General features: G+C 35.1%; 1 protein-coding gene across 1 annotated transcript in view; it reads left to right on the top strand.

Annotated features, from left to right (window-relative positions):
• The window catches only part of LOC118745243, a gene marked incomplete at its 5' end in the record, with an annotated part of 188,160 nt that overhangs the window by 75,228 nt on the left and 103,034 nt on the right, over positions 1–9,898 (top strand). The window lies entirely within an intron of this gene.

Here is a 9,898-nt window from a genome sequence, read left to right as displayed (position 1 = left end):
TGCGTAAATTGTTGACAGCTGTTGTTAGAGACACATCAACGACTGCAACAGCTGCTGGCATTTGCATGTGTATTTTAACGTAATGACAGCGTAATGCAAAGCTGTGCCTAAGTGCCCCGAAAGTGACAAGTCGTTGATAATTTGACAGTTAAATGTTTAATTGTGCGTGTCAATGTACACAAGGCATACCTAGGCATACATGCACAATGTGTGATCGTGTAAATATGGCGTTCAAATAAATTATTTGCACATGTATGTAGATGTGTGTGAGTGTTGCGCGTGTGGTGCGTACAAAGTGCATTAGCTATTGAAAGTGGCAATGCCAGTCGGACGGCGTAGAATTTTTTATGCAAATGAGTATAAAGCTTAGTTGGCAGGGGCGACTTGAGAAATTTGTCGATTAGAAAATTAAAAATAAAAAAATCTTATAAATAAACATACATACGTTTATGAACTTATTAAAGAAGTTTTTATAATTCAATATACTTCTTTAATTTACGAAATATAAATTTAAAATTTTTGATAATTTTTTAAACTTAAAATTTATAAATTCTCTTTTGAATTCATAATAGCAAATCAAAAACAAATAGCCAGAAATAATTAAAAATTAAAAACATTTCTATAATTTAAAATTTTTTGGAATTTGCAGAATTTGCTAACACAAATATGTTACCATAAATTTACAAAAAAATCTGCAAATGTAAAAATTTACCCAACTTATCAGTTACTTTTAAAAAATGTTGTGAGTTAAAAACTTATATTGATTGATCTTGGAAAATATTCATTCTTCGAATCAGTTAAATAAAAATTATATAGATCACAAAATATATGTATAGAAGAAAAAAATTTTTCCAACCCAAAAAAAAAAATATTTCATTCCTGTTAATAAAATATTTCTTTTAGAAAAAATTTGATTGGAAAATTTTTGTATTTTTAATCAAAGCAAAGTTTAAACAAATCAAATAAAAACCACTTACTTTGTATGGAATATTTCTAAAAATAAATAAATTTAATATAAAAAGTAAAAATTCAAAACATATCAAAAATTTGTTTAGTAATTTTCAAGATTAATAAAAATTATAAATAAATATTTTGACTTGAAAATTTTTATTTTTCAATCATTCAGAAATTTAAATAAGTTAAATACTGCACTTTCCAAAGTTTTTTTATGAATTTTTTAATTAAACATTTTGAAATTTAAACCAACAAAAAAAGATTAAAGGCTAAACAATTTTAAAAATTTTATAAAAAGTCTTAATAATAAATAAAGGCAAACATTGTACTAAAAAAATTTCAATTAAAATTTATAACAAACTTGCTGGTTAGTCGTCAGAAAATTTCAATTAAGTTAACTAAAAACGAAGTATTTTGGCACGAATTTTTACACAAATATATTGAATTTAAACGGGAAATTTACCTAAAAAACTATATATAAAATTGTCTTCAATTTTAAAAGATTATAAAAATTTGATACAAATGAAAAACAAAATATTTAAAAAAAATTTTCTTTTACAATTTTAATTTTTTTTTTCACACATAAGAAACCTACGTCTGATTAGAAAACTTAAAATTATTGTATTTTGAACGAATTTTTGCACAAAAATTTGGAATGAAGATTAAAAAAATATTTAAATCAAACGAAAAAATATTAAAACATTTCAACGGATTTCAAATTCCAAACATTTGTATAAAATACAAAATAAGAAGTTGTTTATTTAGAACACTAAAAATTTACATTAATGTTATCTGAAATAATATTTAAAATTATAATGCTTGGTTAGAGCAAACATTTTTCAGACGCAAAAATTTTCTTAAATTTCCAAAGGAGCCGAGGTGGCAATAGTACATAAACTTTACTTTTTTCGTATATTGACAGACAATGTCTAACGTTTAAAATATATTTTCAATACTTTATTACACACTATGATTTTTATTATTACTTAATAAATACTTTTTAAATAATTTTCTAATCAGTATCTATAAAAAACATTTTATCCCCTGGTCCCAATTTTAAAATTCAATTGGGTTAATATAAACGAATTTTCAAAACTTCCATTAACTTCATACAAAAAAGGTTACTCATACGCCACGCTGCCCGACTGAATCCAATGCATATGCAATTCTCTCCGGTGCATTTCGAACATAAATAATATTAATTAACTTAGCTATAACTATAAGCTATATTATGCATGTAAATCGAATGGATATTTTTGCATACCACTAAACTATCCATTAATTGCAGCTGCTCTAAATTTAATCACATTTATACCATCCGCCCTGACTAACTGACTACACTTCAACCATGAATTTTCATTCAAGCATACCACCGCTATCAATATCAATTAGCTCCCGCTTACCACCTTTCTAATCATATTCGCTCGCATTCACTCTTTTATATTATACGTGTGTATGTATGTATGTTGAACGTTGCTTGTTACATGTTGAAAATTTGCCAATTTCTATTACATTCCTTGCGCGCTTACAATTATCATAAATTGTCAACAAAAACCTAATTAAATTAATGCACTTCAATTACAAAATGAACCTACCCAATTAAAATGCAACGCGGGACAAACGATGAACCTGTTGTGTGTTTGTGTGTGTGTGTAGGAATGATTGATGTTTAATAGGAATGATTAGCAAAATACCAACAAGGGAATAGAGTTTTGAGAAGTTGAGAGCTCCATATAAATTGAAGCGAAAAATTTATTGAGCTAAATTCTTTAAGTAATTGCAACCATTAAAACAAAATTTAAGGCTGCGAAAGTATGTATATGAGGGGCCTTTATTAGAGCAACAAAAACCAAATCAACAATTTTTAGAATTTTTGTCTGTCTCTCTGTATGTATGTTTGTACGCGCATCACTCGAAAACGAATGTATGGAATCGAATTCAGTTCCTACCGACGTATTTACTGAGGTCTAGCTCAAAATATAGAAGAAAAAAATTAGAGAGTTGCCAGCTGTTTGAAAATTGCCGTTTAGAAAAATGATAAGAAAGAAGATAAATCAAATATGTATTGCAATATTGTTGTCAAAAGAAAGAGGTTTAAGAAGGTTTACAGCCGAAAAAGGTTTGTGGAAGGTTGCCACCTGTTTGAAAATTTTAGTTTAATTCAGTTGATAAGATAAATTAAATATTGCAATATGGGTATCAAACTGAAAAGTTTTTGGAAATTTTACTGCAGAAAATATTTTTTGGGAGGGTTGCCACCTGTTTAGAAAATGTTATTCATTTAAATTGATAAAATACATAAATTATCACAATACTGGTGTTAAACTAAAGAAGTTTAAGGAAAAAAATCTCTTTACATCTATTTTATTTTTTATGAATGAGGCTATAAGAGTTCTGGGTTTTGGGAGGCAGTAACAACACAAAAATTTTTTCCTATTAATTAATATAATTATTTAGACATTTTTCACTATTAGTTGACGTTGAGTTGAATTCAAAATTCATAAATATTGTAAAGTTTACACCGAGGTCGGCTTCAAATTTTAAATAGCAAAAATTGCCTTTGGAATTCGTAGACCTTGATTTACTCAAAGCGGGGATCACAGACAAAGGTCTTGGGAGTATCATGTTTCACACATATTGCATGAAGCAATTTTAATAAATATTATTTGAACGAACGCAGTGTACCTGAAACAACAGCGCTCATTAATTTTATTAACTGTAAAAAGAAAAAACAAAATCTGTTTGTAATTATCGCTTGCACAAATTCAATAATTCAGTGTTTCACATGGAAAAATGGTGCATTGAGTTAGAAGTGCGGCTCTTCTACCTATATATTTGTATTATATACATTACATTTATACAGCCACGAAATTTCGAATAGGTAGGAGGTATTTCAGCATTCTGTGGCTATTTCTCTCTCGTTCATTTTTACTATTTTTTTTAAGTTTGAAAAATAAAATTTTTTTAAATTTGAAAAATTCGACAAGTTTCAGCAAAATTTTAAGCTTTTGATTAGATTTCTTTGAAAAATTCTGAGTATGCGGTAGCCCATTCAATTTTAGTGTGTTAAAGTGCTAGTTTTAAGTCGCTAGGACTTATCGTTGATTTTTGGCAATTTTTTTTGTTGAAGGTGTTGCTCATTTAGTCCATATAAAAATATTTCCGAACATACTTTGTATGGAAGAAAATTCGTGAACAAAAAATCTCCAAAAATCAACAGAAAGCTCTGGCTACTAAAAATTTGCACTTTGTTATACTAAAATTTGAAAACAAGTACAAACCTGCATACCCAAAAAAGTTTGAAAATTGTATCATCATTTGTTAAAATTCGTCGAATTTTATAAATGTGCTGCAAAGTTCGAAATTTTGATTTATATGTTTTTTAATTGCCTGCCGAGGGGCGACTGCTATTAAAAAAACTTTCGTTTTGTTTTTTTTTTGGGTTAAACCGTGCTTGAACCCAGCTCCTGCGGCGAGGTAGAGCACAGAGCTAACCACTACGCCACAGCGGTCATCATAGTAAGCAAAATTTTCATACAAAATAATAAAAAATTTTTGAACACAGAAAACTAGCCAAAACTTGCTAAAATGCCTCTTACCTATTTACATTTTCGCCACTGTATATCCATGTACAGTATTAAAATATTTCAATGAGTTTTTGTAAAAAAGCAAGCTTGCGTGTATAATTAAATATTCATTTAGCTGAGAATTACTAACGAAATATCTATAGATAAATTTCAATGAATGCAAACACTACTTCAATTGGCTGTGCATGTGACACATGAAGGCCAATCAGCCATTGATTTATGACCGTATTCAAATCAGTGATATTCATAGCCAATCATTTCGACAAATAGCATTGACATATTTTTAATTGATTACGTACTCGTAGCAGAGTGAGTTAATATAATAAAAAAAATTATATATTGATAAAAAGTTAATTATGAAAAATCCATGTGAACGATGTGTGCTCTATAATAGGGCATCTCAATTAAGTTTTTTTTTTTGCAACGCTCGTTAACCGTTAGCAGTTTTGTACAGCTCCATAGATCTATTTTCATGTCTCTATCCTCACAGGCATCTTACGTCCCCCTATCTGTAACCATTAGGCATTTCTACATAATGAAGGCGGATCGGGGTGTTCTGCTTCACTTGTGAGACTAATTTTCCCTATGTGCGCTGCACTCACTACCATTGCATCTAATAGATATACTATTTAGATCTTTTGCCACCATGGCAAGGTATCGAGTTCATATGCCGTAAATTTTTGCTTTTTCTGTGCTGTTGCTTTGGTTTCTTTCATCGCTTTTTCTTTTGATAACCTCGCCCGGTGTTTGCGCAACCGGTCACCTCGACGATTCCGGGTTTCTGAAAGGAGCTAGCATTTTGGCTTTCCATGCCATGCGGTTCTATAGATATTTTAATTTATGATGGATTAAATCTGCTATGTGATTTCGTTGTGAACTTAGCTTGTCATAGCTCTAATGTAAGCAGAGCTTGTTGCTTATTTCGGCTTATGGCAGGTAATACTCGTATCCATGCTCATTTACTCAAAAACCAACAGAAGTTTTTCTTATCCTTAACACTGATGTCCTTACAGTGGGTTATTCACAACTATGATCCAATTTCCGGTCTTCTTCAGTCACTTCGGTACGGGATGATCCGGAGTCTAGATTCCAGATTGTATGCAAAGTAGTTCTTTGACCCTAGAGCGAGGACAACCCCACTGTTGGTCTCAAGAGTTAGACTCACTGCGAAAAGCTTGCAGGGAGCAGTCCAACAAGGCAAATAAGCTGTATCACCTCCCTGAGTAGCAAAGATATGAACCGTTTCTGCGCGTTTAAAAGAATGTTTTGCGGGAAGCCAAGAGGTATTCCTGAGGGGAGTTCATAGAGGCTGCTTCCAAGACTTCCACATTAAGAAAAATTCTGTCGAGATCCTTGAACCCGATCGGATGTTTGCAGAAGTAAGACGGTTCCTGAACCACGACACTAATGGAAACTACAGAAATGCTCCTATGCACACATTTCCCAGGGAGTTCGCAAACAAGGGAGCGAGGGGCTTTGGCAATGTAAATGTTCAATTCCTATAAAGCGGCGGGGTCGGATGGAATTACTGCTGGCTGCGACGCTTGATACTTCTCTAAAATGGCTAGTGAACATTTTGATGGACCGTTACATACCGACGGCGTGGAAATCTGTCTCCGCTGTCGTTATTGCTAAAGCGGATAAGGCCTCACATACAAATCCAAAGTATCTCAGCCCTATAAGCCTTTCTTCCTTTATGTTTCAAACCCTAGAGAGGATAATATGCAGCTACCTATATTTCACAAATGACAGTCGACTACTGTCTAACAATAAACATGCCTACCTCAAAGATCGCGGAGAGTGCAAAGTGATCACGGCAGTGGGGTGTGCTCTTGCCACTCCTTTTGAACTTAACCGTGAAGTCCCACTTACGAGAGACGAAATAGGGAAGCGCCAAGGTTGTCGCTTATGCGGATGAACTGCCGCAAACTCAGTGCGACTTGATGCAGGGGGCACTTCGCGATGTATCAAGGTGGTCCACGCGTTGTGTCCTCTGCGACAATTCGGAGAAAGTGGAACTTGTTCTATTTATGCGAAGATACAGAACTCGGCTACTGGCGCTTTACAAATAACAGCCCAGCGTTATCAGAACGCGTGTGTGCATGAGGGTTTTTCGTAAGAAATTGGCGCTGTATTTATATACCAACCAAGCAAAAAAAATAAAAAATCTTCCGCGCGAGCCAGAGATGGATGCAAACTACGACCTGTCATATTTCTAGGCAAACTTGGCCTAGCTGGAATCGAATAGGGTCTCAAAGATTATATTCTCTAAAGAGGGAGGGGATGTATCCACACAATTGGTGCTCTCACAGGCCACTGTCGTATAGGTAAACACGAAGAATGGCTCGGAGCGCCTTACCATAGATGATGCAGAAGTTACAAAAACTATGCAGTTAAGCGGTCCGGTAAGTTGCAAGAAATTTCACAATGGGTGATCAGCAGGGTTTTTCTTACTTTTTTCCTTTTTACTTTCGTTCGCTTGTACTTAACATGAGCAATTATCCCCTTCAAGTTGTAATTTCTTTTTTTCAATAGGCATAAACTGCAGTTAAGGCTTGGTGGGAAAGAACTACAAAAACGTTTTCAACATTATAGTTTTCTTCAAAATTTTTTGGGTTCAGTTGGATTATTGAGTAAAAATCTATAACTTTTCCATGTTGTGAAATCACTCATCCACCTACCATTCTTACCATTCCCAATTTATTAATTGATGGCTTCAGCGAATGTTGTTTTGTGAATATTGAAGTGAGAAGCACTAAAGCGTTCTAAATTTATTTACTTTATTTTTTGCCATTTTCTTATTCCATTTTAATACTGACTTCATTTAACTTACAAATATAAAGTAAAGGAGTGGTTTGGCGCAATTGAAATAGTGTTGAGCGATAAATAAAACTCGAAGTAAAGTGTCACGAATGAAACAAGAAATTTACAGCGCAAAGAAATCGAATGTTTCATGACCACAAAAAAGGGTAATGCTGGAATGGTTATAATGAAATTGCAAGACAAGTGAAAATGTGTAAGAGAGAGGTCCGAGAAAAAAGAAAAGCTTACGGAATTGGAGGAGGAAATTTGCATGGAAAGAGAATGACTGTGAGTCCGAGAGAGGATTTGTATATTGGCAAAGGAATGGACGCAGCGTACATACATACAAAATGCCAAGAAACTCTTTGCCATATTTCAAGCTGCTCTGCTACATCTACTATATAACACAACTGTGAGCTGCGCGCGTAGGAAAGGGAGTAGTTGAGTTCGTTGAATTCAAAAGAAAAAAGTCATTCAATTTATAGCCATTGTATAAGTCACATTTGGTCTCGCGCGCCCTCAGAGCACACGCTGGTAAGTAAAGGAAGCAATATTCACTGGTGACACATTGCACCAGCGATACCCCATTGGCAATCGGCAAGCAGCAATCGACCAGCAGCAGCGGCGAGTCATTACTCAACACATTGGCAATTTTCTGCGCGCAGGAGGAGCAATTTTCGTAGTCGAAGTGAATGAAAAACGTAAAGCAAAAGATTGTAGCTAGCAAAAGCATTACTTTCCACTTGCATTACTTGGTGGGTGTGCCATATGCGCCAATATTCACGCATTTGGCAAATGAGCTATTTTTCTGAGTGCACGGACCACCAACACACATACACACATAAACACACATGCGGTATGCGTAGAAGTTATGGGTGGTATCAACGCAAATTTGTGTCAGTTGCAAGGAACTGCTGCCCGCAAGACTAAATTTAAAAAAGTATTTTCTTTTTGTTTCACGACTTCATGCATGTGTAAAGGGAAGGATAGAAAAGATACATGACATGTTATTGCCCCTGCGAGCGCAGCAGGAATGTGTGAAAAATTACTAGGAGCTATTTACTAGGGGTTCGTGCAACGCAACGAAGAGGGGCGGGTCAAAAGGCCATTAGCGAACTCTATGCCTGCAAAACGGCTATAGTCAAGAAGTGCGAGTCTCAAACTGGATTTATTCAGTATTGGTACATCCTATATTTTTCTTCGGCATCACATTCTTGTGGACATCACTGGATAATTCGCTCACTAATTCTAAACTTACCAAGATTTCAAAGGGCGGTATGCATGCTAATCACAGATGCGCTACCATCCATACCCACCAAAGCCATAGAATCACTCCTAAACTTTCTGCCAGTAGACTTTTTGGGAAGCTACAGGCGAGCTGCACTGCAGTAAGAATAAATGCACTGTCAAATGGAAAGACACCAGATTCGGTCACACCAGCATTCCAACCAACTAATCCAATACGTTTAGGTCCTTATATTACACAACACCACCGCTAAAGCTCGAGAACAAGTTCTCTACTTTTACACCTTCGAAGAAGTACTGGGAGAACTTTTCGGACTTGATCCCCCAAGATAACTCCACAGCCATCTACATGAATGGCTCTAAACTATATCTCAGAGTAGACAGTGTGTTACACTCGAAGGACCTCTTATTAGACCTCTGCTTTAGGCTACCAAACAAATGCAGAGACTTCTAATACAAACTCGTGGCTATAAAAGAGGAAGCACTTTGGCTTATCGAATCTTCTCTTAGCTTGTCTTCAGTAACTATATACTCCGTTAGCCAAGCAGCTATCAAGTCAGTAGATTGCTCTGATCGTCATCAATAACTGCGATAGAATGTAGGATAGTCCTTAATGATCTAGCTCCAAAGTCTACTACTCACAGTGCATGGGTGGCACAGCGACATTCAAAGTAATTTTTCAGCGGACGAGCTTGCGAGGAAGGAAATCACCCTGTCTGACGTCAACTCTTACGCGGCGGGCAGCCCGCTACCTACTTGCAAGACATAGCTCAAGACATATGTGGTCGAGAAGACAAATGAAAGATGGTCGGAAGAGCCCGTGGAAAACTACCTATGTTACTGCGCTGCCCATTCGTGGGCTAGGAAACGCTCATTTCATCACCAGTAAAGCAGGAATTCACGAACCTAACTAACTGGTTCTACTTTTAGGTGAACGGACGGGTTCGAATTGGTATCGCAACGAGCCCGCTGAGCCTAAGTGTACCTCCCTCTCCTACGTTGGATGAAGGCAGATGCTTCAACCCAGCCCAACCTTCTAGGGCTTCCAAGTGTATAGAATTTTTCATAGAAATATATGTACAAAAAGAAATAAATGCAACTAAAGGTCAATGCAAAATCCATTTTGCTCTTTAACTATCATATTGAGACAGCCTTTTTGATCAGTCTATTCAGTGTGCAAAGAATTTTTATTTTTAAGTGTGTGGTTGTTCGGCAATCCTTCTATGCTACATTATTGTCTTGGCATTGGGACTGTACAGCGTGGCTACGAATAACTGTTACCCCGTTTTTTTTTGAGAAATAAAAGGGTC

Source organism: Rhagoletis pomonella, unplaced genomic scaffold (genome assembly GCF_013731165.1).
Source record: "Rhagoletis pomonella isolate Grant_MI unplaced genomic scaffold, Rhpom_1.0 Rhpom_scaffold_00008, whole genome shotgun sequence".
NCBI classification, from domain to species: Eukaryota; Metazoa; Arthropoda; class Insecta; order Diptera; family Tephritidae; genus Rhagoletis; species Rhagoletis pomonella.
Note: the sequence above shows the minus strand (reverse complement) of the source record. Positions and strands in the feature narration are given on the sequence as shown.